The 24,685-nt window shown below is 39.0% G+C and overlaps 1 protein-coding gene and 1 long non-coding RNA gene across 3 annotated transcripts in view; one reads left to right on the top strand and one right to left on the bottom strand.

Moving 5' to 3' along the window:
• The window catches only part of PCDH15 (protocadherin related 15), a 2,123,136-nt gene that overhangs the window by 2,049,728 nt on the left and 48,723 nt on the right, over positions 1-24,685 (bottom strand). The window lies entirely within an intron of this gene.
• Positions 1-24,685, top strand: part of LOC117358985 — a 178,224-nt gene that overhangs the window by 130,692 nt on the left and 22,847 nt on the right. Inside the window, exons 2-3 of the long non-coding RNA XR_004539138.1 lie at positions 6,985-7,035; positions 22,581-22,715. This is a non-coding gene — a long non-coding RNA (uncharacterized LOC117358985). The remainder of the gene's footprint in view (positions 1-6,984; positions 7,036-22,580; positions 22,716-24,685) is intronic.

Here is a 24,685-nt window from a genome sequence, read left to right as displayed (position 1 = left end):
ATGTGAGAATCAGGAATGGGGTAACAGAAGGAAGGAGGGAGGGAGGGGAAAATGTCAATTTGTGAGGGATATGAAGAGATGAACTTGGGGATAGCAGAGGGGAGTAGAAGGGGAACAGTGAGAGATGTTTAGTTATGTTAATTGTATTATCTGTTTTACCCTGATTTTTTTTTATTGTATAACCACCTTGAAATAAATGATAAGGTGGTATATCAAATCAATAATAAACTTGAAACTTGATAGGGAAAGTTTTTTTAGACAGAACAAGAAATTAAGAGATATAAAGAAACAATTCAGAATGCTAAAATGTATTATACTGAATGTCTTATAGTTGAAGCAGCTAACTCTTCAAAATGTCTGTTTCAAATTATCAACTCATTGACAACAACGGATAAGGTACAGAATATTCCATCTGAATTGCAACCTAGTGTTAAATTGTTGGCTGAGTTTTATTTTTCTTTTTTAATCTAAGATCGAAAGCATTAGACAAGATATAATTGCCAATTTTGCTAATCAGACATTGGCTGTTTGGGAAGATGGTAATGAAGGAAAAGTATATGGAGATAGATTGTGAAATGTCTCAAAAATTTCTGAAAGTACAGTTACCAGTTTTCTAAAAAGATTATCTAAAACGTCATTCATTAGATACCTGTCTTTTTTTGTTAAAAGATATTCCTAAGCATATAGTTTCCTGGATAACTGAATTTGTGAATGGCACTTTGAATAATGCAATATATCCCTCTGAATTAGCACAAATAGCTTTAACAACTATCCCAAAATCAATGGGGCAGATCTATCCATGCTTGAAAATTATAACCCAGCGGTGAGTATTCCATGGCTTGCCAAGCTCTTGGAATTTATAATAGGCTTACAGTTGACTGAATGTCTGTTGAAATTTGCTATTTTACATTACTCACAGCATGGTTTTAAAAACAGCTCATAGTACAGAAACTCTACTTTTAGAGATGGCTATGGATATTAGGATATTATTAGATATATTTTCATGCCTAACATGGGCCCCCTCCCAGCCTATGGCACCTGGTATTCCCAGGTGGTCTCCCATCCAGGTATTAGCCATGCCTGGCTCTGCTTAGCATCTGACAGTAAGAGTGGCCCTATTCAGGGCGGCCAGGCTGTAGACTAAGATATTATTAGGTAAAGGTAAACAGAGATGATCTTCCTTCAATTCGCTATATCCACTGCTTTAGATGCGGTGGATCACAGACAATTACTTTGTAGACTAAGCGAGTTGGTTATTGCCAATAAAGTACTAACCTGGTTTCAAGGATTTTTTTTTCCAGTTCAAAAATGTTTTATTAACTTTTACAAACCATAACGTACAAAATACATAAGCATAATGTATATTTCAGAAAAGGGCACCATAATACATACATTTCAGAAATAAAATCAAATCAGTAAGGATTTTTAAGGAAAAGGGCTTAGAGTTAGGAGAAATTCTGATGTATCATCTGATTGGTTTGCTACATGTGAGGTTCCACAGGTTTCCTTACTTTCTTCCTCCCTCCCTTTTTAATATCTTGTTGAGTATGATGGAAGCAGCATTATCAGAATTAAGAGACATTGTATTTTCATGTGCTGCTGATGTATTTTTGTTCTGAACAGCATTGGACAAATGTGATGATACTCTAAAATATCTTAAAGAAATCAAAGTTAAATTAATCAATGGGCATGAGATGATTTGTTGAAGCTGAATAAATCAAAGACCAAAATGATATAGTTTGATACCAACACAAACAAAAACTGCAGGCTATGTACAGGATGTAGGCAATGTTTATTGTACCAATGATAAAATGCAGTAAATATACAACCTTATTACCAACCAAGGGACCCGACACGATCCGTGTTTCGGATAACACGCCTTCCTCAGGGGTCCTAATGAATGTAAATGTCAATTCTAAGATTATTTAATTAATGCTTAAAATTTCTATGTGTCGGGTCTCTTGGTTGGTAATAAGGTTGTATATTTACTGCATTTTATCATTGGTACAATAAACATTGCCTGTATCCTGTACATAGCCTGCAGTTTTTGTTTGGTTTGTCCTAGTTCGGTATACTGCAGACTCCGTTGGATTTTCCTCTTGTTGCTATAGTTCGATACCAAACAATCTTTTCCCTTTTTTGCCATCAGTAGAGAAATTGGTATTTTAAATAGTTCTAGGGTCTTCAGTGTGATCTTAGACTCAAAATTATCTTTTGAACTCCAATTAAATGCAATAATTTATTTAAAAAATTGACTAAGAGAAACACACTCAATTTTACATCCTCAAAGCTTCCGATGTATTGCCCAAGCTGTTTTGTTACCATGCCAAGACTATTATAATTCATTATATGAAGAGATTACAGTACCATGAAGTTATCTAAGAAACTGATGTATTTACAAAATACTGCAGTAAGATTAATTTTCTAATGGGGAAAATCTGATAGAGCGTCATCAGTATTGAAAAAAAATCGTACTGGCTCTCTGTAAATTTGAGAATGCAATTCAAGCTAGCTTGTTTAATTTTTAAACCAATTCATAGTGATAATTCCTTTCATATGGCTCATATGCTAAATTCCCCATCAACATTTATTACAGCTCGGAAAGAGAGAAGCCTGAAATTAAATTATCCATTTCACTAAATCACATTTGGAAACCTCTTTTTTATCAAGGGGTTAAAACATGGATTTCCCTTCCATTAAGAATTAGATAAACTCAGAGTATGTTTGGAAAGACTTTGAACATCTATTTGTTTGATAAGAATAAGAGTTGATTTTGTTTATGATACTTTAATTGTAATTTACCTATTGAAATTCTTTTTGTTGTAATCCACTCAGATTCTGAATGGAGGTTAGCATAATATATGAACTACTGTATATAGCATAGCATAGGAGCTCATCTAGATTAAGTCTTTTTATTTTCTGCTTGGAGTCATTTGGATGTAGTATAAACAGCACAGTACTTCTTACGTTCATAATATACAGTACAGGCAGCATGGATACAGGGAGACTATCAGATAAATCAGTGATGATCTTTTTCTATTTGCTTTAAAAGGAGGGAAATAGCAGTGTGTTTAACTTAAAGACATGATAGCTACAGCAGTGGGCAGATGATGCCAGCAGTGCAGCCATAAGTAGAGTTCTACAATTCATACTATCATTTTTTAATTCTCTTGTCTAGGGGCAGCCAGCTGGCATATCACAAGCTGCACACAGCCTGCCAAAAGTCAAATTTCAGCTTCTAATAGAGGGTTATCTGCCTGTTGAGACCAAAGTTAGAAAAGAACATCATATGTTTGCAAATCCAAACAGTAAATGAGGCAGATTTCTCCAACAGAAGTTTTTTTTAAAAAAAACTTTTCTCCCTATTGTATAAGAGACATTTTAAAAAGGTACTTTGATTCTTTGTTAGAATCTTTATATCTCTCGCATTGACCGACACACAAGAGAGATATTTCCTTAGCTTACAAAGTAAAGATTCAAAGATAGGGCATTATGCATCACTGAGATAAAATAGTGTGTCCTCAATCTACTTTAAAGGTAATAAATAGAAACTACAACAGCAAAAAGATAATATCCATATTTCTACCCCTGGTGGTTGGCATTTTAAACAATTGTTGACTGCCAAAGACACAATCCCCCAACATCTATATAAGGTGCTGAAAATTACACATACAAATTTGGTCACGTGGCCATTTGAACAGGCAATTTAATTGAGGAATGTGCCAATTAGTACCAATAATCAATTACTGGTGCTAATTTGCAACAATTTGAATGTAAATGTTCATCTTCCTAGGCAGGATTCTATAAAAATTAAAGTGTAAATGTTTTAGCATGCAACTGAAAAGGGGTATGGACATGAGAGGGACAAACTGTTATAAAATTCAAGGGATTCATCCCTATTTTACAAAGCTGTGGTAGAGGTTTCTACTGTGGGCTGGAGAGGTAAATTCTCTAACGCTCAGCTCATAGAATTCCTATACCGTACTGGGCAGACATGCATAGTCTGTTTCATGTACAGTATGTGGTGATTCGGTGTATGATGAGCTGGGGAAGGTATCAATGGGAACTCCATTGAAACATGAGGAGGTTACTGGGCAGACTTTACGGTATGCATTCCACAAATTACAAGATGGTTGGATAGACTGGAGTGAGCTTTGACAGCAACTCCATTGGTTGAACCTAAGGATGGTACCAGGTGATCTTTATGGTCTATGGCCCAGAATTATTAAAGAAAAACAAAACAAAACCCAATTTAATCATGAATTCATAATGTGTGTAACTAATGGGCAGACTGGATGGACCATTCAGGTCTTTATCTGCTGTCATTTACTAGGTAATGGCCATCTTGAACTTTGTAATTGTGATATCTTCAAGTTGTAAGTTATGAATTCAAGTATTTATTTTTCAATATGTTATTGGGATGAGATGTGGATGTACTAGCCACTCTTTACTCAACCTGGATTTTATATTGTAATTTATTCATAAAAGGTTAATGTGTTAGAGGGACATGGGTGAACTGGAACTACCTTGATTTTGACCATCAAGCTGCTCGATCTGTTCTGCAGAAAGCAACACGAGATTTAAGCCCATAAGGTAGCTATTATGAGCATAACTCAAGAGCATAAACCATAGAATTCCCTGTCTTTGCTGAATTATGTGCCTTAAAATGTTGGTCCATAGATGGTGTCGTATTCCCATTAGGGTTTTATATGGTATAAAGTTTATTTCTCACCTTTATGAGGACCCTCAGTCTCTTCCACATGGTCCTCAGCACAGAGTGCAGCCAGTCTGCCTTTAGCTGGTAAGAGATCCTCAGCTAGCATGCCACAGTCACTGATTCTGTCAGTAGTTCACAACTTATAAAGTTTCCCAGCTTAAAAGAAATAACTTTTATAATCCAACAGAGAAGTACATTTCTTGAACAGTGGCTCTCTCCTTGTACTGCTCAGCTGCTTCCTTTATCAGTAATTCCCAATTAAAACTCTTTCAAATTTAATAGAAATAAACTTTTATTATCCAAAACAGAGAGATAAGTTTATTAACGATGGCTTTTCTCTTTTCACTGCTTAGTTGCTCCTTTTATCAGCAATTCCCAATTAATATTATTTCACGTCCAAAAGAAATAAACTTTTATATCCTAAAACAGAGAGGTATGTTAGTTTAACAGTGACTTCCAAAAGCACTTACACTTTCCCCTCCTGCATTTCCTTCCTTTGTTGTTGAGCAATATTACATTCTAAATCCTCCACTTCTTCCAAGAGTCCTTGCCCCTGGGATGTTTCTCCCCTTGCCAGACTTCAAACAAGGCAACTTTTCTCCCTCCCCACTAACCTTCCAGAAGCTTCAAGCCTTCCTATTTCTCCCTCTATCAGCAGGGCAATTAGCATACATTGACTGCTCTGACTGTTTGCCTTGCTGCTCATCAGCACCCACTGGGGACGACTGCTGTTCATTCAGCCCTTCCCTAAGGCTATTTCAGCTCTGAGCTGAAAAGCCCAGTGTATTATGGGACATGTAGTTCACCCCCAGTACAGCTCTATTTTACCTTTTTAAAAGGTTAAAGTGGGTTAATATGTCATTGTGTCTAATTATCTTTACTGTAGCAACAAACAACCTTGGTTTGCTTATCACAATGGTTAGGCTGCTTCATCTTCCCTCACCACCACCCCCAAGTTTCATGGGCTGTACATGGCCTACAGAGAGCAAGAGATCTTAAATAAACATGGCAGATAGCTGACTGGACTGATGGTTCTATTTTAATGGTTATATGGGAAATATGTCTATGGATGATTACTATGGAGGGAATGATAAGAAAAATCAGTCTTTGGAATGCAAAGATGTAGGATCAGCATGAAGTTATGTCTGAAAGTTTAACAATTTGAAAGGGGGTTTGGTTTTGTGTAGGTTAATGCATGTATGGTGCATGCATAGATTGCTGAATAGGATCATAGATAATCTAACTGGTATCAGTTCTGGGATGTTTGGGCTGAGTGATGTGATCTAGGTTTGTTGAATGTATGGGGAGTGCTTTGATATGTAAAGAATTTTGTTGGGGGAAATTGATGATGTGTCAATTAATGGTGACCTACAGTTCCAGTTCCTATTTGGTAAGAAAAAGTAAGAGCTTTCAAATACTGTAAAATCTAATGAAAGCCTTTCCTTTTAAGCATGGTCTAGAAAATTATCATCTGTAATAAATGACTAAGGGACTTTATAAACTGTCAATATAGGCCCTTGCTATGGCTATTTTGCTGAATGCTTTTTGGGAAACAGGTACTGTATGTATATGGAATGTCCTAATGTTCTAACGGCCTGTTTTCGCTAGATAACTAAGCACCAAAACCTCAAACCTGAATTAGACTATATAATGGTGATCCCATATAAACTAGTACCAGAATAGTGGGTCTTAACTTGTTGAGGTTTTGCTTTTCCTCATAGGCCTGCTCCTCTTACTGTTAGGTTAACACAGTGTATCACAAACTGTGTGCCCTGGAGAATTTCAGGTATGCCCTGAGATGCCGGTGAGGATCAGAGGCTCTGGCTGACTGCTTACAGGACATGCTTCTCGGTGAGAAGCACGTCCTGTAGTCAGTCAACCAGTGACTGTGCTTCTCCTCCTCACTGGCTCCTCTGCTCCTTCTCCTCACCTCTCTTTCTGCAGTACCCACCCCCCCACCACCAGTTGTAATAGGAGGTTTAGGGCCACGGCTATAGGATATCTGCACATCTGTGGATGTCAACATGATTTTGTCACGTGGGTGCCTTCCAGCCACAGACCCGAGGTTAGTGTGCCAGCAGCTTAAAAAGTTTGCGACACACTGGGTTAACATAGTCTTGGGGTCACTGTGTTTCTCTTGTGCATGCATAAGACAGTGATTTTGCATAATTAACTTTTGCTTTGTAATTACTTTTTTCTGAATGAGCAGATTGTTGTGGCATCTCTCAATTGTTTTATGCACACTAACCTTAGTAATATTTTTACAGACTTTATATGTCTTTCCAGGGTGATCGAAGTCCCTGAGTATAAGCCCTCAGGTATGTAAATCACTGAATATTTCTACATGGATGGGAAAAGGGGGCAATGTCTGGAAAACAATATACAGTATACTAATACTCGAAGTATGGGAAACAAGATTCTGGATCTAGAAGCTGTGATGGAAGAAAGTGAGTTGGATATAGCGCCAATCACAGAGATGTGGTTCATGGACAGCCTTGACTGGGATGTTGTTATACCAGACTATAATCTGTTCAGGAAAGATAGGTAGGAATTAAAGGAGGAGGAGGAGTAGTGTTATATGCAGTATTGCACAATTGCAGGATCTGAAAGATCTGCAGGACAAGAAAGAGGCACTATGGATCAATTTGGAAAGAAGGAATGGTAAATATATTTATATTGGTGTGATTATACAGGCCTCCTTCACATAAAGAAAAAGTAGTTAACTGGCTATCAGAGAGAAGAAGGATACAGGAACCAAAAGTAATACTCAGGTCAAGTGGTATAGCCAGAGGGCACTTAAAGATATAACTATGAATGAGTGACAATGCAAGCTTGTGACATGTGGCAGCAGGGGACTTTCTAAACATCATCCTATTAGCAATACCATCACTGCAGCAAAAGGATTTTTCCATCTATACATGCATTGCATCTATCCTATCTGAAAAACCAACTATCCTATGTGCAAGATTGGAGCACCACAGCACACTTCAAAGAAGGAACGAATAACAAGGTTTTCTTGTTCAGCTCCGCAGTGAAAATTTTGTTATTTCACCTAGATGAATATGCCAATCTTGTCCAAATTGTATATTCATTGTATATTCATTACTCACAAGATGGCCACATAATTTCACATTGAGATAGCAGTTCTAGATGAAGCAAGATATTATATGGCTTTAATAGGAATGAGGATAACCATAGAATTAGTCGGTACAGAAAGATGTTCTAGCTTCCCAATTAGTATCTAACAGAAGCACTGTTCTTTAGGATTAGTCTAAAATTAAAATAGTGAAAATATGCATAAAGCTCAGAGATATGCAAACAGATATTTTCAGGATAGCCCTACAATTTTATATGTTGACAAAGTAATCAATTTAGCAGTTATGGGTTTTTAAAAAAAACAGCAAAAATTAGTGCAATGTGTACTTAAAAAATATATATAATAATAATTAGGAGAGTGGTTTTCCGTAAAATGTGTATCTGCAAATTGTCCCTCTACTTCAGATTAAGCAAAATAATACACACATGTTTACACGTGTGCTAAAGGGTCAGATTAGATCAGAAATAGAGAAGTACCGTATTTCTCCATGTATAGGCCGCCTTATACATGGGATTTACAATCGCCTGCAGTTGGTGCAGCTTCCTTACATGGGGCGGCCTATCTAAAAACATCGCAGATAAGCCACATCATTGGAAGATCAGTCTTGGAGTTCCCTGTACCTGCAGCTCCCTTCTGGACAACTGGCAGCTGCCTCCTGCCTCGTCACAGCCAGCGGTGCAGGGCAGAAGCTATCTTTTCAGCATCCAGCCAGCCCCACACTACTTCCTCAATACCTGCACCAGTTCCCGTGAGAACTGACGCAGGCATTGAGGATACAACATGGCACTGGCTGGATGCTGAAAAGAATGTTCCTGCCCTGCACCGCTGGCCGCAACGAGGCAGGAGGCAGCCGGCAAAGGTATTTACGGGAGGGGGGGAAGGAGGAGGCCCATTGTATAGGCCATTTTAGGTTTTAAAACACTTAGATAAGCTACGGCTAGTAACATGGGGCGACTTATCTAAGAGTTTTAAAACCAAAATTGGCATTTCCTGTGGCCTATACATGGGGAAATACAGTACACACAGTGATTTCACTCTGAAGTTTCAGTGATTCGCATACATACCTTCTACTTCAAACCATATACAAGACTCGTACGTGGGTACAAAGTGCCTACATTCAGTGGCATAGTAAGGGGGAGTGGACCACCCCAGGCGCCATGTTGGTGGGGGCGCTGGCACCTCTATGTCCTGCCATACCAAGTCACGCTTGCACCATTCCTCCCCTCACCCTGTACCTTTGTAGATCATCACTAGCATGAGTAACTTCTCCTGCCTGTCGCTCGCAGCAGCCCAATTCCCCTTTGAACCACTTCCAGGTCACGGGACCTGGAAGTGACGTCGGAGAGAAATCCAACTCTGGAGTGAGGAGCATGCTGGTGACGACACTCGCACTGGTGAAGATTTAGAGGAACGGGTGTGAAGAGAGAGCACAAGTGTAAAGTAGTGGGCGTGAAGGAGTGAGGGGGGGGCATGGAATGGGCAGGGTTGCGGAGAGGAGGCGCAGGGTACCACTGCCCCAGGTGACTCCTACCCTTACTACACTATTGCCTGCATTCCCTCTTTGCCCAAGTTTTCAAAAGCAAACTGCAGGAAGATTCTCTATGAAAATTAGTGTGTTGATGCAATTATGCTGTCATGGACCTCTCAGACTTTTAATATTATTTATTTCCCTAATTCATATGTGATGCTTGCCATGAAGTGGCATACCCCTGGATTCTGTAAAAGGTGCCTATATTTTGGCATCCAAATTTGCACATCATCAGGAGTTGCGTGCACAACTAAATTAGATAGCAAGCCATTAACAACTCATAATTGCATTCATTGGCACTCTTTTGGAGCTGTGCACAACTGTCTATGTGCAATTCTATAAAGAACCTCACCAGGTTTTGGAAAATCCGTCTGGGGACCCAGACTGTCCTCTAAAAAGAGGACTTGTTTGGGTTTTCCTGGACCTCTAATAACCCTAGCCAAACCCTCTCTCTGGGGTTGCTGTGAAACCAGGGACACACAGGCTTCCCTAATTAGGAACCTGAAACACACCGATGAAGTCCCCTTCCCCTGCTTAGGTCCTGCTGAGGTTGACCCTGCCTATTAGATTTATTTCTATTTTTAGCCTGTACAAACAGTAACATCATCAACAATTCTAACAGAAAAGAGATATGTAAGGTTTTTTCCTCCTCTCATTGTCAGCATGGTAAAACAGCTAAGAAGGGCTTTCCTCTGACTGCATTCACCAGCTGGGAAAAGTATTGTTCATTCAATCTTTCCCTAGGCTGCCTCCGATTTGAGCTGAAGATCCTAGTGCATTTTGGTACATGTAGTTCACTATATGAGACATGGTCAGAAGGGCATTTAAATTTCTAGGGGCAACTACCTGCTCCTTACTTTATATGCTGGCACTGCTTAAATTTGGGGTCTAACCAGGAAATATCTCCCCTGCTCCCCCAGCGGCTCTGATGACAACAAAAGTATCATATTGTAGGTGAGGTTGGGGCAGGAATTAAATTTACCTGCATACATTGTTATGGGGGCGATAGGGGAACTATGTTCCTCACCTCCCTAGATTAAATGAGTGCCTCCGATGCATCTGTGGCCTAAGCTATAAAGCAGTGGTTCCCACACTTGGTCCTGGAAGCATCCCAACCAGTCAGATTTTTAGGATGTCAGCAGTGACGCACAAATGGGGGGGCGGTCCGCCCCGGGTGCACACCCCAAAGGGATGCATGGCCGGCCACCCTCCCTATTCTGCTGCTGCTGCCTTTCCTTAACCAGAAGCAGAGGCAGTAAACAAGGGTGTCCGCGGGAGTTCACCGGCGTTGCTCAGCTTCTGGCCGGCTCCCCTGCTGAAAGCCGCGACCGGCTGCGTCAGAAGCATTCTCTCTGATGTCATGACGTCAGAGAGAAGGCTTCCAATACAGCCGTGGTCGGTGAGGTGTAGACGCCCGCAGCTTTCAGCAGGGGAAGCAGCCAGACATGCTGGGCAGGAAAGGTGGGGGAGGGTAGAAATGCTGGGCAGGGAAGGGGGGGGAGAAATGCTGCAAATGCAAGGGGGGAGAAATGCTGCTGCTGCTGCACAGGGAAGGGGGGAGAAATGCTACTGCTGCACAGGCAAGGGGGGATGAAATGCTGCACAGGCAAGGGGGAGGGAGAAATGCTGCTGCACATTATTTTATTTCCGCCAGTCCATAGGTGTCAAAAGATTGAAGAAAACTGGTCTAGACTATTGCAAGCATTCTCTAATTATGTTCAACTATAAAGAAGAATTGTGGACATATAGGAATCTTTGCTTGATTTGCATTTGCATCATACAGGCTGATGATAGTCAAGGCTGAGTGCCTGAATTTAGGTTCCTAGCTGAGGAAACTTTTTAAAGCCAAATTTTTTGATCTAAATATTTATTTGAAAATAAGTTCCTGCATTTTATAGGTACCTGAAACTGAGAATCTTAAAATTAGGTTGTTCTGCCTTGGCTGAAAAAGACTAACAAGCTCTTAAAATGGAATTTAAAAGGTGTCAAGGCATGGCATAGGCAGAAGGCTGCCCTCCTCCTTCCTTGGAATCCCTTCAACTCATAAAGTAACCTAAAGTAAATAGATCAATTCCTATTTAGAACTGAGTTCTGAACAGGGAATTCCTCTATTGTCATCTGGCTGAAAATGATTTTGTGGTAATGTTGTCTTGTAAAACTGACCCGTGAGCATGTTTTCATGCACCAGTTTGCATGAAATTCATAATTAATGAGTTCTTCTGTTATTCCAACTGCTTGTTATTTATAAATGCAAATAAATTTTCATGTAGAGAGTGTAATTTTATAAGAGGTTACCTAGATTAAGAGTATATAAAGACACCTACTTTTAGCCTATTTTATAAAAAAAACCAGATGACTATTTAGGGCCTCTTTATCAAACTGCGCTAGCAGTTTTTAGCGCAGAGAGATGCGCTGAATGGCCCACACTGCTCCCGATGCTCATAGGAACTCAATGAGCATCGGGAGCAGAGCAGCTCACCGCGCTACAAACTGCTAGCGCAGTTTGATAGAAGAGGCCCTTAGTTCTGTCAATTTTAAATAACATTATATTTAACCCTAATCAATCTAAATCTAATAGTTTCATGCCTTTAGATAGATGTATTGAGCACCAGAAGCCATGCCTTCACCTAGATAAAATATCAGAAGTTAAAATATAAATTTATAAAGAATGGATCAAAATATAAAACAAAAACAAAAAAATGCACCTTGCTTTATATACAAGGAGGGGCACTTTCAATAGGGTGTCTAAGTCTGAGTTTGGACATTTTTTGAGAAAGACATCCAGAAATCCAGTAGAGAAAATGTTCTTTTACAAAACTGCACAATGTCTCTATTTTTTGAAAATAACTTATCTAGACATTTTGGCCCTTGGGTACGTCTATCTTCACCCAACAGGTGGTGGACACCTGGAATGCGCTTCCAGATGGCGTGATAGGACAGGGTACGGTATTGGAGTTCAAGAAGGGATTGGACAATTTCCTGAAGGAAAGGGGATAGAAGGGTATAGATAGAGGGTTATTATACAGGTCCTGGACCTGATGGGCCGCCGGGTGAGCGGACTGCTGGGCATGATGGACCCCTGATCTGACCCAGCAGAGGCACTGCTTATGTTCTTATGAATAAATGCTTAACTACCCTCATCTCTAAATCACCCTCCTACCAAACTTTCAGGAAATCAATCAAAACCTATCTCTTTGATAAATTTCTCTGTCTCCCCCTACCTTGCATCCCTGTCTTGATCTCCGATATGCCTCCGGATTTACCTGACTTCTCCTGACTTGTTAAGTTAATCTGAACGCCCAAGTTAAACTGAACTCCAAGTTCAACTGAATGTCCTCTTTGTAACACTATTATCTTGTACATAACATCTCTGTCTTATATGTAATATCGCTGTAAATGTAGTCTCTTCCTCTGTTAACTGCTCTGAACTGCCATGGTACTGCGGTATACAAAAATAAAGGTATTATTATTACTGTGTGCGGATAAAGGTGGAGCCATCACTATACAAAATCGAGACAGCTACCACACTGACGTTCTTTGCAAACTGAATGATCAAGTGGCCTATTTAAGACTGGATGAAGACCCAGTTGAATAACTGAAAATGGAAATTAAAATCTTGGTGGAAGAGAGAATGAAGAGGAAAATAATTATGAAAAAAAGCATCATTTTTGCAAGAACTGTATCGCTCCACACCTAACATCTATTTGCTCCCCAAAATTCATAAGAATCTTCAATCCCCCTCAGGGTGCCTGATAGTTTCTACAAAAAATTCAGTACTTGAACCCCTCTCTAAGTTTCTGGATTACTTCTTAAGAACTGAAGTGAAAAAGATTCCATCTTATTTAAAAGACTCTTCACATTTGCTAAGAATTCTGGATGATATGCGAGTAGTATCTGGTGTATCTTTTTTTGTTACCCTGGATATTACATCCCTATACGTATACTCAAATTCCACAAACTGAGGCACTAGAAATTATAGAGGAGGTGTTTACAGCTAAAGATTTGGGACGCTTCAATATAGGGTGGCTTATGGAACTTGTGAAACTAGTCATCAATCAGAATTATTTCTGGTATCATAGGGAGTTTTATAAACAAATTCAGGGGGTGGCCATGGCTGCGACTCTGGCCCCCTCTGTGGTTAGCCTCTATGTTTCAAAATTTTAGAGGGAAAAGATATATCTATCACCTCTGTTTCAGAAGGTGGTAATGTGGAAGAGATATCTCGAAGATATTCTATTTATTTGGAGGGGATCCCAGGATTAATTAGAAATTTTTTTAAGCTGGATGAATACTCTGAACCCCTACCTAAAATTTACAATGCCTTATCATGTGACAAGGATTGCATATTTAGACCTCATTCTGATAAAGGAAGAAGATCAAAGGATAGTTATTACTCTGTATAGAAAAGAAGTTGAACTCAATAATTTTTTTACATTTTCCAAGATTTCACCCATATTTTTTAAAATTTAATATGCCAGTCAGCCAATTCCTTCACATACGTAGGTTATGCATTCATTTAGAAGAATATGAAAAGCAGGCTAAACTTCTAGCATTTTGTTTTAAAGAGCGTGGGTATCCACAGGAAGCGATTAGAAAAGCTTATCTATGGGCTAAATATGCCCCGAGGCTTTTGCTGATACAAGAAAATACAAAAAAACAATAATGAAATAGATGATGAAGCCTTGATCTGTGTCCTTCCTTTCTCGGCTTTAATAGAAATTTTTGTACTATTATTAAGTGACATTGGCCATTATTGCAACATAGTCCATTGTTTCAAGATCTGGCAATAGCATCCTACCAAAGAGGGAGAAATAATGTATTTTCATAAGTTTGAGATAAAACCTAGGGAGCAAGAAGAGACTTTTAAACATGACACCTGCAGCCAATGCCAGTGGTGTGCACAAGCATTGACAGGCTCGTCCTGGATTGACCCAGGTATGAAGAAAGTACACTATGCAACCTCAAATACATCTTGTGCAAGCACTTATGTAATTTATTTAATAAAATGTCCCTGTGATCTCCTTTATGTGGGACGGACAAGTAGAAAAATTTCTGAGACTTACAGAGCATAAGTCAAGGTTTAATACAGGCAATATGGCGGCACCGCTAACTCAACATTGGCATGATAAGAAACATACTATTGCAGATTTAAAAAGGTGAGTTATCGATCAGGTTATGATAGGGTGGGAGGGAGGTAATTATACAGAGAAGCTGGTTGAAAGCAGCAGTTAGGATCTGATAACCTGGATATGGCGCTAAGGCCCTGAAGCAGTGGTTACTGGCCACAAAACGATTGTCGGCCTGGCCTGTTTGTGTTCAGTGGTTTTTACCATTAATCATTCTCGGCTATATTTTTGCTCCCACCTGCTAACTTTAAACTTGTGCAAAAGTTTTTTGCCTATGATGCTTGGGTGGAAGAGTGTGGGTACACCTCGCTGTTTGTCTGAGGCTTTTCTTTCGCTTAAATAATAAGCAAGCTTTCTTGGCTTGTGTAGTGCTTTGGAGTGATATTTTTGAATTTTTGTATTAAAACTTTATACTACACACAGGAGTACCGCTGAGGTCTGAGATATTTAAGGTATTTTTTAAATTAATGCCAGAATTGGCATAAGGCGCCTATGTAGATATGATTTACAGCATAGATAGGCACCAGAAACATAGAAACATAGAAAGATGATGGCAGAAAAGGGCTACAGCCCATCAAGTCTGCCCACTCTTCTGACCCACCCCATCAAGTCTGAGTGCTAATGACCCAGTTCCCTAGCTCGACCCCCGTAGGGATCCCACGTGAATGTCCCATTTATTTTTAAAGTCGACCACTTGCACCGGAAGTTTGTTCCACTGATCCACCACCCTTTCTGTAAAGAAATACTTCCTGGTGTCACCATTAAATTTCCCTCCTCTGAGTTTGAACGGGTGCCCCCTTGTGACCGAGGGTCCCTTGGGGAAGAATATATCGCTTTCCGCCTCGACACGACCTGTGATGTACTTAAATGTCTCAATCATGTCTCCCCTTTCTCTACGTTCCTCAAGAGAGTAGAGCTGCAGTTTGTCCAGTCTTTCCTCGTATGGGAGATTCTTGAGTCCGGAGACCATTCTAGTGGCCATTCGCTGGACCGATTCAGCTCGAAGCACATCTTTTTTGTAGTGCGGTCTCCAAAATTGCACACAGTATTCCAGGTGAGGTCTCACCATGGTTCTGTAGAGCGGCATTATGACTTCAGGTTTGCGGCTGATAAAGCCTCTATTGATGCATCCCAACATTTGCCTTGCCTTGGATGAAGCCTGCTCCACTTGTCTGGCAGCCTTCATGTCTGCGCTGACGATTACTCCCAAGTCCCGTTCTTCTGAAGTCCTAGCTAGTGTTTCTCCGTTCAAGGTGTAAGTTTTGTAGGCCCAGAAAATATTGGCCTATATTTCCGGCATCTATTTTGCATGGAGATGCAATTCTCTATAAGATGTTGTCACGCAATCGGTGGCCACTTTTTAGGTGGCCGAAATATTGGCGCCCCATAGAGAATCTGGGCCTTAATGCTAAGCACCCTTTATAGAATGGGTGTTTATCACGGATTTTAATGGTACCTAACTTTTGGTGCTAGTTACTGAATCTGGCTCCTAATATCCAGTTACAATCCTTCTAAAGCCCTCCATTTGATGAACCAGAATCTCCTCACAATTCCATCTTTAAAACATATAAATACTATGTGATTAAATAACTTTGCTGTATCAGCATCATCCCTTTGGAATTCCATACCCAATTATCTGTGTGAAGAAAAATGTCTACCTCATTTTAAGGCAAAATTAAAAACATTTCTATTGCAGGATGCCTTCGAAACATAACTGCCCTTATAAGAGCTAACTTTTTAATTCCTTCATTGCTCAATTTTATCATGTAAATTCATTCCACCACCTACTATTTGCCCCTTACTTGGTTCTTCTTTCCTATCAAATATTGTAGTTCTCCCCTTTTTACCTTTCGTTCCTGTTTGTCATAGATTGAAGTCTTTCGGCTACTAACTTCCCCTTTTGTTATATGTCGTTTAAGTTCTAACCCTGATTTTTGTAAATGTACGATGTTTGATGTTTTTATTGAGCGGTATAAGAAATATTTTTTAAAAAAAATTTTTTCTTTCATTTCAATACATACAAGTACATAGATGTAAAAGGAAATACAAAAGTATAACATCACTTAGCTATACAAACTAAGCACCAAGAAATAGAATAATGTAATAGTTATCATATACAGTCCACAATCTGATTGGAAGAAGCAAGATTAAGGAAAACCCCTTGGGAAAATGGGATTCATATACAATGAAATAAGGAAAAAAAAAGAAAAAGGGAGCAGCACTAGTTGTTAACCTACTCTTTAAATAATCACTGCACTACTTAACATGTTTCATTCTGGCTGAGTCGATACACCTTTCCCCTCAAGAAGAAAACCTAATTGGGCAGGTTCAAAAAATATATATTTACTCCCCTGATGGGAAACAAAACATTTACAAGGAAATCTCAATTGAAACACTGCCCCCAGGGCTATCACTTTTGGACGCAATAATAAAAATTATTTCCTCCTAGATTGTGTCCATTTTAAGACATCTGGAAATATATATACCCTATCACCTAAATAGGTGATTTGTTTTAAATTAAAGCATACCTTTATCCTGTAAGAACACAAGAGAGACCAACAGTGTCGCTCGTCCCTGAATTTCAATATCAGAAGATTGCAATATAGCGGAAATATCTAATTGTGTATCTTCAGCTACTACAGTTTTCCCCTTTTGCATTTGTTTTAAATAGTATATCTTCTGTAATGGGGAAGACTTGCTTCCGGAACCTTTAGGACTGTGACCATAAAGTTCTTAAAGAGTTCATGTGATGACATAAACTTAGCAATCAGAAAGTTCAAAATCCTTAAATTCTAATTCTTTTGTTGATTTTCTAAATTTTCAATCTTCCTCAAAAGAATCATTTTGTCAGACATTTGTTTAGTAACCAAATTCAAGGTCTCAGTTGTTATTTTTTCTAATTTATTCAAATCCACCTGGTGCTGTTGAACAGAAGTCTCTAAATAGGTTATCCTAGAGATTGAATTTGAAGCAATAGAAACAAAGTTAGTGCATACCAAATGTAAATTCTCAATTGCCGTCCAGATTGAATCCAATGTTACTGCCTGTGGTCTCACGAGCGGCTTGAGGGGGAGATAAGTACCAGATTTTCTTTGGTTTCTTTCCCAGGGAATGATCTCCGGGCTCCAACCGCCTCACCACCGCTTGCTCCCACTGGCTCCACATTCCCAAGATGCAATGGCTCCAGCCCAGGAGTCGGCGTTGTTGCATTCACTGACCTGTTGCGTCAGGTGCGGAATGTGCCTCACTCGATATGCTCAGCGAGCCCTCCTGCAAAGTCTGCACTGCCGATGAATCTCTGGGAATTGGGGGGAGGGGGTGCGGTCCTCGCAGGCTCAGCGAGAGCGACATCTCACCATCCAAGCTGTGAGTTTCCCCACTCACAGCAGCGGAAACGCCTGACTGTAAAAGCTGTAATTACAGTCTTCCATGGCGTAGAGGAGCCAGAGGTAGGTGGAGGGAAACCCCTCTGTTTCCCCTTCTTTTAGGCAGAGAAATAGTTCCACCAATGATTTAATTCTACAAAAATCGCCTCTCAGCAAAAATCTCAGCAAAATGCTCAGGACGCCATCTTCGGTATAAGAAATTTTTAATAAACTTGGAACCCTCCCCCCCTCACACACATAATCCATGCCTATAAAATGATTGTAATCAAGTTATGGAATTCCATCATTCAGAATGCAATAGCACTTTTTGCTCTTCAACCTGTGGTGAACCTCATTAGTAGAGTTATTTTCAAAAGATAGGATAAACTGTTCATTCACCAGCCTTTCAAATAGACCCCCACCACCACTACACACACACTTTTTTATTAAGAAAAAAAGTATTTTAGCTCACTTATAAGAAACACACCATATGATATCATTACAGGTTTAGCATAACCTAGGGGGGTTATTATAATGAAAACATTGTAGTCATTGCGATCTGATATTGACTTTGACTACATTGACGTTTCCCATGGTGGTCTTCAGCATTCAAATATTTCACAAATGAGTACTTACCTAATATATGCAATTAAGATGTTCATGCTACAAAATTTATATTGCTATGACTAAAAGAACTTAATTTAAAAAGCTTGTTTGGGATATAGATACATAAAATAAGGAATTGTGTTCTTAAACCACATCACTGTGGGGCCCTTTTACTAAGCAACACAAAAAAATGGCCTGTTATTAGCATGTGGTTTTCCCACATGCAGAGGTCGCTTTTAGTGGGGATGTAAAATGGCCACATTTCTTATTTTGCCTATTAATGAACACATGCTAATTTCCCAATTAATGTGTGACCACTATCGTATGAGCCCTTACCACTACCTATTTACTGGGTGGTAAGGGCTAACATGGTAACCACAAGCTAATTGTTTAGCATGCCTACTGACCTCCTCCAAACACGCCCCTGTGTTAAAAAAAATAAGTCTATTTATTAGTGTACAGGGAACATGCACTGATTCCAAAACTGCCATGGAAGGCCTGAGTGTGTCCTGCAATAGTGCCTTTTCTGCAGTAAGCATGTGTTACTGCTTGCTGCAGTTTATAAAAGGATATGTAACTTATATTTTTACTGTCAGTAGGGGGGAGGGATATACTTTGGGAAAATTCTTACTAAAGTGTTAGTTTGGATAAATATGTTTTAAATTTAAATATCACACTGACAATGTGAAAACAAAAACATGTAGAGTGGCATTTTAGAAAGGACATTACAATTGATATGCCCAGGTTGCCAGGTTGTGATGTGTTAAGTTCTGCTTGTATTTTAGAACATAGGGTACTAGAATATGGACTGGAATAAGAACATGCTTATTCATTAACTATGCTAATATCTAGATTAAGTAATAAACTGTCTTGAAATTTTCTTATCTCTATATTCCTTTCTCATCGTATAGAAATGCCCTTTTTTAACAGAGGGCTGGGGCATTATACCTCTATGATGGCACTAGAAAGGTAATAAATAAGGCATTATGCCTCTAATGTTGCTAAACAGATGTATACTTTGCTCAACTGGGAGATAATTGTTTTTATATTTCCTTATGATCCAAGTGGCCTGTTTCCTTTGTCTATTCTCTCTGTGTTATGAGAAGAAAAGAGGGACAAATACAGAAGAAGAAATCTTCCGCACAAATCGAACACACAAAACACAGCACAGCAGACGTAACCAATGGAATAGATAGGAACTCTTTATTCGATACAACAATTAGACTCAACACTAGTATTTTTCAGAAGCGACATTCATTATTACGTCTTTCTATACTTTACATATTATTTCATCTGAAACCAAAACTTCAGCTGGTATTGGAAATCCAAAGGATCTGGAATATTTTTGGAACGCTCTCAACTCTGGACTCCTGATGCAGGCCTTGTGCTGAAACATGACTCATGCTGAGTCTAATTATTATATCGAATAATGAGTTCCTATCCATTCCATTGGTTCCATCTCCTGCACTGTGTTTACTGTGTATCATGAGAAGAAAAACAAAACAGCCAAAATATATTAGAATCTTTATTAAAACTTGGCCCTATGTTAATTATCACACAGCAAAATACAGATAGAGAGAAAAAAGGAGACAGAGATGAGTTATAAGGAGTTAGAAAAAGGAATTTGAAGTAATGCAGAGCTGCATAGGCAAAAAAGTTGTAAAAGAGAGATTTGTTTATCAAAGAACAGGAAAAAAGGAATGCCTCTGTGTTTTATCATTCGTTTCTTTCACACGTTTCTGTTTACATCTTGTAGCAGCTCAAGGGCTGGATAATGCCATGTCTGTGTGCTGGTTGTTCTGTGTGTTGAGGGAAGATGAGATAGGAATGTGTATTTCAGAGATGTTTAGCAAGAAAAATTAAAGTGGTCAAGCTATTATCTTAATATTATTAATATTACACATCTCCATACAGGGTGTGTTTGGGAGCAGACAGTAGGCATGCCTAGCACTAATTAGTTAGCACGGCTGCTTCACCTGTCAGTAAAGGCTCCCATGCTAATGACCACGTGGTAACTGGGATATTAGCACATGGCAATTAATAGGGGAAATAGGTAATGTGGCCATTTAGCAGCCACACTAAAAGTGGCCTTATCACATGGGACAGTCTTGAGGTACTAATACCACAGGCCACTTTTAAGCCCAGTTTATTAAATTGTTCCATATGTGTTTTCTAATTTAAGAAGATTGTTTGCAATTCCTCCAGTCTTTTAGGAACATATGTACAAGAGATCACAGATATCTTACACAGAATGTAATTAGTCCATGTTTTCTATGTCATCAACCCTGAGATCATACTGAAATAAAGCAACTAGATCCATAGCAATGATTTACATAAAATCAATATTAGTGCTCAAAAGAGACAATAAAAGGAATTTACAAGTTAGCTGTTTAAAGAGTGATAAACTGGTAATTGATACAGGAAGAATACCACTACTTGTACGGTAATTTGGATTTCTGAAACATTGCATATTTGCATGGAAGATGGAACTTGTTTCAAATTAGTTTAAATCAAATTTTATGTAGCTTCATAGCAATATACAATTTCACCTTCTTATCTTGATGAAATTGGTAACAGTCTTTCTTCTCCTCTTTCATCACACACAAATAGCAACCCTGATCCATAGTTAAAATTGCAGTAAATTATTGTATTGCTTTCAGTTATTTTTCTTATATCCAAATCTGGGTTTCGTTATGTTTATGTATTATTCTATTTAATATATTCCAATTATTATCATCATGCACTTTCTCAGTTTTAAATTACATTCTAGTGTTTTATTTTAGAGAGTTCTAAAATTGACCCATTTTATCACCTTTTCTGTCTATTCTACCACATATAATACTGCAACTGAAACAGATTTTCATAGTAGTTGAGAATATCAAATTTGCTTTCACACACTTTCGCCCAAATTCTGTATATAGCATCCTAAGTTGCATGCGTAAATCAGTGCACAAACCCGATTTACAGGTGCAACTTACCCTACCTTTTACTAAATCGCGGTAGAGGTTTCTACCGTGGCTCGGAATGCTAAATGCTCCAATACAGCTCTGACGCATATAGAATTCCTATGAGTATTGGAGCAGTGCCGAAGCATTTAGTGCTCCAGGCTGTGGTAGGAACCTCTACCATGGCTTAGTATAAGAGGACATTAATTGTTTTAACAAGCCAATCAGCACCAATAACTGGCAATTAACACCAAGTAATTGATACTAATTGTCACTCATTAGAAGTTACATGCATAACTTTGTAGGCACATTTTATAAATTGGTGTGTGTCACTTTTAGAGTGTGAATCTCAAAAGAGGACATGGCCAGGGAAGGAGCATGGGTGGATCATGAGTGTTCCTAAATGTTAGGCACATTGCTATAGAACAGTGGTCTCAAACTATTGGCCCAGGGGCCACATGTGGCCGGCCAGGTACTATTTTGAGGCCCTCGGTATGTTTGTCATAATCATAAAAGTAAAATAACAGTTTCTTAATCATATGTCTCTTTAGCTATAAATGACAATATTATTATTAAGGCTTAGCCAAAGGAAAGATTTATAAACTATAAAGAGTTTTACCTCATGCAAAATTGTCATTTCTTTAATGAGACATTAATTATTTTTTCTGAGGCCCTCCAAGTACCTACAAATCCAAAATGTGGCCCTGCAAAGGGTTTGAGTTTGAGACCACTGCTATAGAATATACCTCACCATGCACAACTTAGGGTTTCCTTGACCTAAATAGGGACGTCTATATGTTGTCTTGTAAGGTCACTAAGCGTGATTTTATATACAGCGGGTACCTTTTATAGAATCACCCTAAGTGCCGTTCTGATTGATGCTGATTTTTTAGATGCCATATATAGAATTTAGGGGATTGTGCATTCAAAGAGCACTCTTTCATATACGTCTGTGACAAATAATAAATATGGCTGATACCTGGTGAAATTTCTTTAAGGAATCTCTCATAGTTTTGACCTTCTCTCCAGCCTAGCAGTCACTCACTCTGCCTTTCCCTACCTCCCATTCAAGCAGTCATTTTCTTTCCCTCTACCACCCCCACTTCCTTGCCCACACATCATTTTCATATTTTTCTTCCACCCCACCTCCCACATGCTGATCTACCTGACTGTTCTCCGACTACCTCTTCCCCCAGGACCGCTCAGGCTTGACTCAACAGATAATAAGGGCTCCGTCTTCTGTGGTCACACATGTTGCTCAGTCCGCTGAAGGTCCTGCTAAAGGCAACACCTGAGATGATATACTCACTGCCCTCCAGTGAGAGGAAATGGTGAGTTGTCTACCACAAATATATAAAGAGATTAACAGCCACCTCTCTCTTTCTCTCTCTCTCCTTTTCTTACCAGGGCCTTCTAACTGTATCTCTTCCTTCTCTTCTTCCATACTCTCATTTCCTTTGCTTTCATCCCAAAGCACTCTCTCTCTCTCATTCCCCTTACACTGCCAGGTACTCTCTCTATCTTCTTTCCCTTCTCCTCTCTATGTCTACCATCCCCTCAAGGCACTCTTTCTCTCTTCTTTTCCTCTTTCTCTTACTCTTTCATTACCTACTACTCAAGGCACTCTCTCTCTTTCTCATTTCCAGACACTCTCTTCTCTCTCCCTTCCATATTCTGCTCTCACAGTACCATGAATCTTCAGTTCCCATAGCCCACATGACTCACCTATTCCCATGAAGCGATGCATTTGATTCCCATGGAAGATTTGTTTCCACAGCACCACGACTGCAGCTTTTGTGTCCTCCATCATTCTGTAACTCACACAGCACCACTCTTCTGCTTCAGCTTGCTATGCCTGCCACATTTCTTTCCCTCACCCCTTGTACCCTGCAATCATACTCCCTACTGTTATTTTACAGATATACATAGCTATACAGTAGATATGTAGATCACATTATATATCAAGGTGTTTATATTATGCAACATAAACAGAGGCACCAGAATGTGCTTTAAATATTTTTCTTTATATTGTAATATTTGTAGCCTCAGTAATAGTTTCCTAAGCAGTTTTATATGATTTTAATGATATTGGTTCCAAGCCATTATACTCACTTTTGTTGATAGTACTTTACTAGCCTCCAGAACAGCAGCAACAAAAAATCATGATTTGATTAGTTTATGTCTTGCAATAAATTTTATATTGTTGTTTAGGAATCTATTTGGCAACAGATTTTGTTATCATTTATGTACAGTACATACGAGGAATCTTCAAAACGTTTCAACACTTATTTTTATAAACCCTTTATTAAATATCTCAAAAGCAAACTGAATCACTTTTCCACATAATCACCCTGTTTTGCAATACATGTTTCCCAGCATCCTGCTAACATGCCTTCTTACCACTTCTCCCGCCCCAACCATTTCCCGTGAATATATGAAAGTGTGGAAACTTTTTGAAGAACCTTCGTATTAAGTTGAGCTTAATGTTTGTGTTTGCAATCACTCATGTCCTGCCTACCTTACACAGGTATTGATATCCTTAGTATGTTAGAGGTCGGTTTGCTAAGCTACTGTATATTAAGCAGTTAGAAGGGGTTTTGCTGATCAGTAGATGTTGGTGTAGACCCATGATAATGGCTACTGAATATGAAACCAGCCAGTGCACAACAAATTATACACTAACTTCCAAATTCTATAAACTGTGACTAAAGTTGCACATGCAAATATGTGTACATTCTTATTTGCTCAAGCAACCTAATTAATTAACAAACCAATCAGCGCTGGTAATTGCCAATAAACAAGCAATTATTGTCACTACTTGGCACTCATTTTACGCACACTTCTTTCTAAGCATATTCTACACAGTGGTATGTGTAAATTCTAGTTTGTGGATCTCAAAAGGGGAATAGCCAGGGGAGGGGCATGGGCAGATCCTGGGCATTCTTAAAAGTTAGGTGCACTTTATAGAATATGCATGATCCATGAACAATTTAGGTGTAGGCATTTATGCCAAGTTTTCCATTGGTGTAACTGACTGGGCCTAAATTTTAGTCACCTGGACAAATGCTATGCATATTCTATAAATCATACCTAATTCCGGATGTGGTCTATAGAATAGCGCTAAGAACAGATTTTTTTCAGCACCATTTTTATGCCAACATAAATAGTTGTAGAATCTGGGCCTAATTGCTGAATACAGGTAGGGGTAAAGCAGAGCTGTGGTCATCTATGACTTCTAGCATGTGGATCAATGCTGTGCACTAGCTGTCATAACTATTAACAGTGTGGCTGCAATTAATGC

Source organism: Geotrypetes seraphini, chromosome 4 (assembly GCF_902459505.1).
Source record: "Geotrypetes seraphini chromosome 4, aGeoSer1.1, whole genome shotgun sequence".
Taxonomy (NCBI): domain Eukaryota; kingdom Metazoa; phylum Chordata; class Amphibia; order Gymnophiona; family Dermophiidae; genus Geotrypetes; species Geotrypetes seraphini.
This window is presented reverse-complemented; position numbering and strand designations above follow the sequence as displayed.